The 10,000-nt window shown below is 41.0% G+C and overlaps 1 protein-coding gene across 12 annotated transcripts in view; it reads right to left on the bottom strand.

Moving 5' to 3' along the window:
* The window catches only part of ptk2aa (protein tyrosine kinase 2aa), a 64,449-nt gene that overhangs the window by 54,175 nt on the left and 274 nt on the right, over window positions 1-10,000 (bottom strand). For 10 of the 12 annotated variants that reach the window (XR_015037104.1, XR_015037106.1, XR_015037107.1 and 7 more), the window contains exon 1: window positions 9,942-10,000. This exon is cut by the window's right edge. The gene's annotated coding sequence lies outside the window, so the exon portion shown is untranslated. Of the gene's footprint in view, window positions 316-9,941 lie in introns of those variants that run through there. The other 2 variants (XM_085791487.1, XM_085791485.1) reach the window with 2 other exon arrangements.

Genomic DNA, 10,000 nt, shown 5'->3' with positions numbered 1-10,000 from the left:
GGAAGAGCGAGAGGAGGGAGAAAGAGGGGAGCGTTAGCCTATGACCGTGAAAGGGGGGAGGGAGGCAAAAGAGAGAAAAGGAGGAAGGAGGTAGGAAGGGAGGAAGGGAGGGTGTGTGTGTGTGTGTGTGTGTAGGAGGGGGGGGGTCTTTGTCTCCCTAGGGAGGGATGGAGGGGGAAAGACGGAGCCAGATGTACAAGAGACAGAGGGAAAAGCAAGTGAGAAGTGGAAAGACATGATAAAAAGATGGAGAGAAATGATGCAACAATTGCAAGAAGAGAAGTGAGAAAGATGGAGAAAAAAGAGGAGTAAAAAAGACACGAGAGCAGATGGAGCAGAGAAGATGATAAAGTGAGGAGGAAATAAAGGATGGAGGAGAATGACATAACAAGGGAAGGGGGCAAGAGTATGGGTTGTTTAAATTATGTGTGAGTGAGCTGTGTTGCCTTTGGCTATTCTGCCTCTTTCACACAAATGAACCCCCGAGGAGATCCTCAATTAATCATAACGCGCTACTTCTTCTCAACTCGTCACTGTCCCCCAGAAATCATCCATCTTCAGAACAAATGAAACAAATTATACAAGATGTGGGAGAAAACAGTCAGTAGTTTAATTGACTTTGTTTTGTCGGGGGTGAGCAAATAATATACAATTATAGGCTACTGTGTCATTTTTTAAATTTATTTTAGATTACTCAACCCCATGGGCTTAAACCGTGACAACTGATTATTTAATTATTAAGTAGGCCAGGGTGGTAAAACAAAACAAAACAAAACAAAAAACGAATAGCTACTAACCATAAACCATAGGAAAATTATATGTTATGACAGTAGCTGTGCAAGGTTGAAAATAGGCACAGAAGCATTTGGTAGTACTACATTTTAACATGCTTATGTTGAGTAGACATAATGTTTATCATGTTCACCACCATAGTTTAACATGCTGGCATGCTAACAGTAATACTAAACTATTCTGAAGGTGATAGAAATGTCATACGTTTTGTTATTTGGTCACAAAACAAAGTATTTAAATGTTGACCTATTGGTGGTGGTAGATTGTTGAGGCTTTACTTGACAATTTTCTCTTGGTGGGACATGAATGTGTGTGACAAATTTCATGGCAGACGATCTAACAGTTGTTGAGCCATTACACTCAAACCACAAAATGTTAACCTCATAGTGGAGCTAGACAAAGGTCAGGGAGATCACAAAAGTCATTAAAGGATAGATTATCCAGGAATGACAAATGTCTGCACCTGTTTTTTTGTGCCAATCCACTAGGATGAAATGCTACTGGAAAAGTAACAAAACAGAGTAAAAGTCAGAGGACTATCAAAAACAATCGGCTTCATCCTCTCCAAGCCACAAATATCTGAACAAATTTTCATGGCAATCCAGTGGCTGAGACATTTCCCTCAAACCACAAACGTTAACCTCATAAGAAAAGAAGAGAGGAGTCAGGGGATCAGGAAAAAAGGCAGGATTCATCCTCTTGGGAAACATGTATCTGTGGAAAATATGATGGAAATTCAACTTATGGTTGATGAGATATTTCAGTCAATTACACAGAGTCACAAGAGAATCAATCAGAGTAATGAACTGGTTGATGAATCTTAATAATCAAAATGAACTTTGAACCCATTGATTATAGATATAACATCCAGTCTGTCACAGTATATTGGTTGGACAGGACACAGTGAGTAAACTATGAGAGAATATCTCCCTATCTCTCTCTCTCTGTCTGTCTTACACATGTACACACACATACACTGACAGTCCACAACACAAATCCTGACACACAAGCAAACAAGCTGACAGAAAAGACAAGAGTTGCTCAGGAGTAAAGCAGATTAATGGGCCACTGGATTAGTAGGCCAAGATGTCACACACACACAGACCCACACACAAACACACACCACATACTCTCTGTCTCACATGTAGAGGGGCAGATCTAAGCTCTGCCGCTCTATCTCACTCCCTCAGCGAGTCGCTGCTTGATGAGTTGAAGTGTGAACATCGCCCTCTGGTGGTGGTACAGTTAGAAGTGACGGACTAACGAACCCTGGGTTTTTTTTTTAATTATTATTAAATATATGTAAAACATAGGCTGTCTGGGTAAGAAAATATTGTGTACTTCACCTTAACATCCAAAACATTATAAAAGATTTTTTTTTTTTTTAATTGGCACAATACGCTTTGGGTCCATGTGCATGTCTCACCAGGGCTCCTTTTTTCTTACATTTTTTTTTACCAGGAGTGCAGTGGCCCCTAACTTAGAATTTTAGGAGCGCATGCAGAAGATTTAGCGGCACACACCATAAATCAACTTGCAAAGCAAATATTCACATTTCCTTTTCATTCATGATCCTTACACACATTGGCCTGACACCTGTAATGACCGATTTCAGATTCTTTAAGTCGCTTCTTCCAAGTTTCACCAGAGTAAAAAAAAAAAAACAGCGAATATACTGGTTGCATATGGACAAGCACTAGATGAAAATTTACTTGCACCGTCTCAAATCTTAGAGGCAAAATGCCTCCATTTAGGGGCAGTCTGGAGCCCTGCTCCCTTGAGCAAACTAAACTGATGTATGAATAATTTGTTCAACAACTCAACCAAATATATTTACTGTTTAACAAAAACTTTAAAAAGCAGCCATTTCAAGCAGAGCAAAATAAAAACACATGCAACAGATTCCTGCATTGTCTTTCATGATGTTGTTTTCTGGAGTTTGCAGCGACTGTTTTCAATATTCAGATTAGAAAACTATTCAAAAAGACACCTAACAGACAAAGGGAGAAAGAGAGAGGGAAAGCCAAACCTCCAGGCTATTCTTCAATGAAGCTTTGTTACAGGAGTGTGTCTGCTGGTGACTAATCACACAGACACATGTGCACTGACACACAGACAGACAAACACTGTGGCATTATACCCACATCTGACCTCAGCAGCAGCAGCAGCACTGATTTATGGTAACCCGTCAGTCTGGGAGTGTGTGCCTGTGATGTCATACCTGTGGGTCGCATCCAGGTGTTTCACTGCTGATCTGTGTGTGTGTGTGTGTGTGTGTGTGTGTGTGTGTGTGTGTGTGTGTGTGTGTGTGATCTCTCTGATCTACAGTATTATGACTGTGTTTTTTCAGTGGGTGCTGCATAGTGATTGTGTGCGTGTCTGTTTCTGTGGCTGTGCATGAATCTAGACAGTGGATGAGGTCATATGATAAGCCGAGCTGACACTGATGTCTGCCTTGCTCTCTCTGTCTCCCTCTCTGTCTCTCTCTCTGTGTCCCTCAATAGAGGACCTGTCTTTGTGTAAATTATGACACGACTTGTGTCTACTGTTATTCTGTAAACCAGTCGCAACCGATGAAGACAAGTCTGCAATTTAATCATTTTAAGCTTTGAGAACTGGCTCTTGTTCAATATGGTGAGTAATGCATGAATACATTTGTGTGCAAAGATCAAGATCCTTGTGTGTTCCCCCAAGTAACAAGAATCCACCAATCAACATCTAGATCTCATTATTTTAACACATGCTATCTTGATGATTTAATCTGTATACAAACTAAAACTGTCAAACTACACATCAGCCGCACAGATCCAGGAAGTTATTATGACCCCCAGACCAGAAAGAGGTTGTAATGTCATTTTCCATAGTGGATTAAAAGTGTAATTTTTACACTTTAATGCTAAGCTAGTCTGAGCAGCTTCTTGAGGTTGCTTCATGTTGACCGTACAGATATGATAAGGTACTCATTTTCTCACCACAAGGAAGTTACTCGGTATATTTCCCAAGATGTTGAACAATCCTTTTAACTACAGTGACACATGCCAGTCCATGTAGTTTTATTGCTGGAACAAGTGTGTTTGGTGTCTGAGACATAGCTATCCCTGAGATATCATAGCTGGTGGACAGCTGAACAAACACACACACACACACACACACACAGTAGGGGGCAAAAGAAACCGACCAACAAGAGTATTTATTTACTGTACAACAGCCACTGTGAAAATTAAACATCCTGTCTATGAAGCTAAATGAATACGGCTTGATATCTGTGTAATGACATTATCGTGAGTATAGATATGGTTCATCTCTGGACTCGCTCTCCTTCACTTTCTGTCTTCTTCCCTCATCTCTTCATGTCTCTCTTTCTCTCTTCTGTCTATCCCCCTTTCTCCTCCTCCTCCCACTTCTTTTCTCTGTATGTCTATATGACAAAGTGGAACAATTACTTCTTTCTCTCTCTCTGAGTCACTGCTATGTAATTACACTGACTGTCCACTCAAACACACACACACACACACACACACACACACACACACACAACGTAACTTATTTACAATATCTGTGGTTGCCAGTTGTTGTTTTACAGCGCAGTCACAGAATTTGCTCATAATGAAACGAAGGATCAAGAGAACTGTCATTAGTTTGTGGACTAATTTTGGTTGAGCCGAGGAATCTCACGCACAATACAAGCCAGCGAGCGCACACACACACAGACACACACATATTTATACACCAGAGGGACTCGCTGCGCTCCACTTCCATTCATCACCACCTGACACGCTGCACCACTGACCTGCATGACTGAAGGTAGCTTTGCACTGAACGCAGGCGTGTGTGGGTGTGTGTTTGTGTGTGTCCTTGTGCGTGCATGCCCCAAGGAGTGACAAGTCATTAGCTATGATGTCATTTCCTGCCATTGTAGCACTGCAGCACACACAGAAAGCACACTATGCTGCTGCACACACTGGTCCATCTACACACACACACACACACACACACACACACACACTAAAACAATTGTAGTAAAGCCAAGCTCAAGAAAGCTGCAGACGCCACTGTCTTCCATTGTGCACACATTATATAACTTTGACCGCAGAAGAAATACAATACTCCAAAGTACATTGCCACCTGCTTCAGCATAAAGCTATACAGATTGCACTGATTAATCTACACACTCGTACACCGATCGGAGATCACGGATCACTAATACATCCAATCCACCTCAATTAACACTACACAAATGTACCAACAGGATCACACACGTTGCTGTATGAGTAAGATACAGACAAACAGACTAAACCAAGGTGATGTTTATTCAGCTTATCTTGGGTAAACAGTCATTACAGTACAGTAACACACAAACAAGCACAAACTTGCACACACACATGCACACGTGTTGGGTCTTTCTACCGTTGTGCGGACATTTGATGACACGATGCATTCTTCAGCCCTTTACGCTAATCTGAAGCACTACAAATAAACACCGAACCCTAATCCTTTGAGGTGGTGAGAGGAGCAGCCAAAATGTCCTCACAACAACATCGGCTTTCAACCCTAAATTTTCCACTTAATCATAGACACACAAACACACACACACACACACACAGAGAGACCAACCCACTAATACACACATAAACACTACACAGAGGCCTGAGGAGCATTGCTGCTGCTGCTGAGAGGAAGAAGGCGTTTTCCTTTAAGCTCCTGGGGGACGCAGCATGTTTTAGGATGTACAGTAAGTGCTCTGTGACTGTGTGAGTTTGTCTGTCTTTCTGTGTGTGTGTGTGTGTGTGTGTGTGTGTGTGTGTGTGTGTGTGTGTGTGTGTGTGTGTGTGTGTGTGTGTGTTTATGTAAGTGTGTGTGTTTGTGTGTCTGCATGGAAGGGTGTGGGGGTTGCTTCCTGAACCAATCCAGAAGCAAAGGGAATGGACCTTCATTCAGCCTACTGTCTGCAAACACACACATACACACACACACACACAAACTCCTTTTCCTTTGCAGCTGAAACCACATGCAGAGGAGGATGCACGGGCAATAAGCTCCACAAAAGAAAGAAGCTAAATTTATAGAGTTGGGGACGCATATGATCACATACATGCCAGCACACGCACACACACACACACACACACACACACACACATACATACACACACACACAGTTAGTCATATTCTGAGTAAAGTTGCTGGTGTGAAACAAAGAACCCCAGTTGCTCCTGTTCAACTGTTCATTCATGTTATTTTCCTTCCTGAGGTGAGTTTGCAAATAGCTTCATACATTCGTTCAGGACGTGAGAAAACAGCTTAGACCTCCTCACAGCTGCATGTATTTACACAGTAGGTACGAAGTGGCCAATCACTGGGGAAAGAAACTACCACAGTGTTTGCTAGGAAAACAGCAAACAACTTTATTTTTTTTCTTAAAAATGCTCAAACTGCAGGGAAACAGGTACAGAGTCATCCTTCCTTCATTTGGTATCATGAATTCCTCACGACATAAACATATTAGAGCACAGACAGTCGTATTCACCTCTACATACCTCAACATACACAGTAAGTGTCTGCATTGATTGCTATCACTAGTTAGAGTCATTATGAGTCACGACGCATACTGCAATCTACTGACACTTGACTGCTGGCTTTGTTACCCTCTTTCTCTACAGTTTCTCTCCGTCCCCGTCTGTCTAGAACAGACCAGAGGAATACACATAGCACATAACCTCACAGAATAAAAAATGTGAAGAAGTGACATAAATGGACTAAGAGCGAGGACAACCTTGCAGGAATGAAAAAGAGAAAGCCAAACACAAACAGTGGAGCTCTCTGCAATGTAGTGGACTGCTCCTGTAGGATCTCTGAGTGTAGTCAAGTGTTTCTATAAATACAGGCCTCCTGCACTGCTCTGCAATTTACACACACACACACACACCAACGCCATGCCTTTATTAGCCTGCTGTAGAGCAGCCACAGTAAAAGTCAAGTCAGAAAGGTGTAGCTATTACACTCTGCAGAGTGTATTCGTTTCCTCTGACAAACCTACGACAGCTACCACTGAAGCCAACTAAATTAACGAAACACTTAAAGGGAGCAGAGGGGTCCATATAAAGGAAATTCCCAGTACCACACATGTGTATGTCAGAAACTGAGGCAAAACAACATAGTTTTCCACTTGTTTCACACACACACACACACACACACAAAGTAATGATATGTTTCTTGAAAGAATGGATTATACTGCATTTATTTTGGTCCTATATAATGCCGAATTAGTAGACTGAGGCTTGACTTTACTTACATGAATGGAGTTAAGTTCTATCTATGTAATGAAACCAGACCATCTCCATACATAACATACTTCAAGCTTGAGTGTCTGTAGTGTTTGTGTAAACTGCCAAAATATCCACAGGAAGTGATCTGTGTCCACACAGTCAAAGGCAATACAACCCCTCACTCTTGCTCACGCTGAGTGAGCTGAATCAATGAAGCCGCAGTGTGGACCTAAATACATGCTTGTCAGGTAAGCTAATTAGCAGTGGGGCGGCTTGTTTGCTGGGTTGTTTATTCCGAAAAAAAAGTGTTCATTATTACATCTTAATAGGAGAGACCATGTAGTTTTGCAGCTAAGGGTGTTTGAAGGTGTTTGGAACAAGCAAGCTAGAGAAGAAACATTAAAGCTCTAGTTTGTTGTAGGGCGGGAAGCAGCGTCCGCAGGACATCATCCTGGCAAAGGCTTTCTTCTCACCAGAATAGCTATGATTCAGACGACAAGAGTTTTATTGTTACACCACCACTGTAGTGGTTACAGAAAAAGAACCAAAAAGAAGTGTGACGACATAGGCTACTTAAATTTCATAAAGTCTATCTATCATTATGTGCTATTTCACGAGATGAGCAATATGTATTATGTGGGTATTATGTCTCAGAGAATTATTAGTCTTTTTTTTTTTTTTTTTTTACAGTTTCATGGGATTTAGATTTTATGTGTTCTACTATTGCACTCCAGAGGCAAATTTCCCCTCTTAGACAATTAAATATATTACGTTGAGGTTAAATTTAGTTTGTTTTGGTAGACAAAAGCCTGTGAAAATTAAGAACCAATCAAGAATTATATATAATGTGTGTAAATGATGTAAAGGTGGATCTACGATTCAACCCATGACCTTAAATAAACTCTAGAATTGTATATGAAAATCATATTTTCATACAAGCTGCTGCTTTAGGTTTACCTTGTCACAGAACTGTATACGTATGCATAACAGCACTCCTATTAGTGTACTCTAGGTCTGAAGCCTCCGTGGCCTCAGGATACTGCAATTCATTAGCATTTTCTTGCATCTGGAATATGAAGTAGAGGCAAAGCAAGGCTCAGGCAGCACAGCCCCTCAGACAGTTGGCCGAATGCAGATCACAGAGAGCCCTGTGTCTGCGAGGGCTCGGTTGTATTTGACAAACACATTGAACCATTGAGTGTGTACTTATCTTGATTCTTTACAATCAGAGATTCAACTCTGGCAAAAAAAAAAAAAAAAGTATTTTAACCAAACCTCTTTTTATTACAAGACTAAACGTATGAAACTGATTCCCCTACAGTTTCAGGGTTTTTTATGAGGAGGGTCATAGGAGGAGGGTGTGTTGTTCATGGATTTTAATTCATGAAATTATTGTTTACTCGTTAACAACATTCCTCTGAGTCAATGCCATTGATCAAATATTGAAACAGGTGGCGTTGTTGTCTGACCACCTGTCCTAAACTATTCAACTGTTAATCAAATAATAGAGCAGAAGCAAATACGTGGCATCCATGCTTCATTAAGCACCTGAAATAAATAACAAGTTTGTGGGATAAGTTGCTGATTGGCTAATCAATAATGACGTTGATTGTTTCAGGTGAATTAGCAAGATTAAAATGTGTGGATGTTCACTTTTGCAACACTAATACACATCTAATGATCTACACTTGCCTACTCAAGAGAGTACAAGCATCATATTATACACCAAACTTTAATTAGTAGTCTTAGGAAACATTATGCTACATAACTGGGTCAATTACAGTGGTATGCAAAAGTTTGGGCACCCCTGGTTAAAAATATCTGTAAGCAAGAGGATGAAATGATCTCAGAAAAGGCATAAAGTTAAACATGAAACACTCTTTTACAATATTTTAAGCAATATCAGTGTACTGTTTTTGTTTTCTACAACTTAAGAGTGAAAAGGGGAAACAAAGCAGCAGCCTGCAAGGAATAGGAAACCCAGGAGACTTGAGCTCTCTGATAACTTTGACCAAGGTATCAGACAAGATATTTACTATACACTGTGATAGTTTCCAAAGGAGGTGCTACTAGGTACCAACTATGCAGGGTGGCCAAACCTTTGCTGCAGGCCCTTTTCCTTGTCTGTCATTTTGGAAATGTAAGATTAAAATGAAAATCATATTGTTTAAAATGTAAAGGGAATGTGTCATCTGTAACTTTATGCCTTTTAGAGATCATTTCATCTTTCAGTTGCTTAACTGTTCACATTAACAGAGATTTTGACCAGGGGGTGCCCAAACTTTTGCAGGCCACTGTAGTTAGGTTTATCAAAGCCATCGACATCAGAATTAAATCGGAATATGAACCAGAACTGGTTCATTTATTCAGACAGAAACCAGGAGCTCAGTACTGTAAGTTCAGGTGGGCATACATAACCTACAGTCGTCTTGGGTAACGTTACGTGGGACAGGGAACAAACAAAACAGATAGATGTGGGAGCAGAAAATGTAGGTTAATCCTTTGCACTCATGTACCGTGGGTTAGAGTCAACGTTAGTTCACATTCACTCCATGTGACTGTGGTGGCGACGAGTTAGTTAGTTTGGTGGCAGGCAGACAGTCTCTCTATCTCTCTCTTTCCTCTTCCCAACTGCTCCAAGTTACTCAGAGGAAAAACTACGACCTAGTTACACGGTGATGTGAAGCTAAGCTAACTTATCCGTTATTTCCCCCGACGGGCGAAGGTGAAGTGAAGTGGATAAAATGAGAAATTAGTTCAAAAAATTTCAAAGGGAAGAGAGGAAACGGCTAACACCAGCCAGCCCAACGTTGAAACCAACCACATCCCATAATAATTTCTTTTAGCTTTTGAAATAAAAAAGAAAACACAAACAACATCACTCACGCTGCTGACTTGTTCCAGGGGACGTCCAAAGGGGGTTTGTAGTGACTTTCCCGGCGGGA

Source organism: Trachurus japonicus, chromosome 11, assembly GCF_045865225.1.
Source record: "Trachurus japonicus isolate A0001 chromosome 11, Traja_1.0".
Lineage (NCBI taxonomy): Eukaryota > Metazoa > Chordata > Actinopteri > Carangiformes > Carangidae > Trachurus > Trachurus japonicus.
Note: the sequence above shows the minus strand (reverse complement) of the source record. Positions and strands in the feature narration are given on the sequence as shown.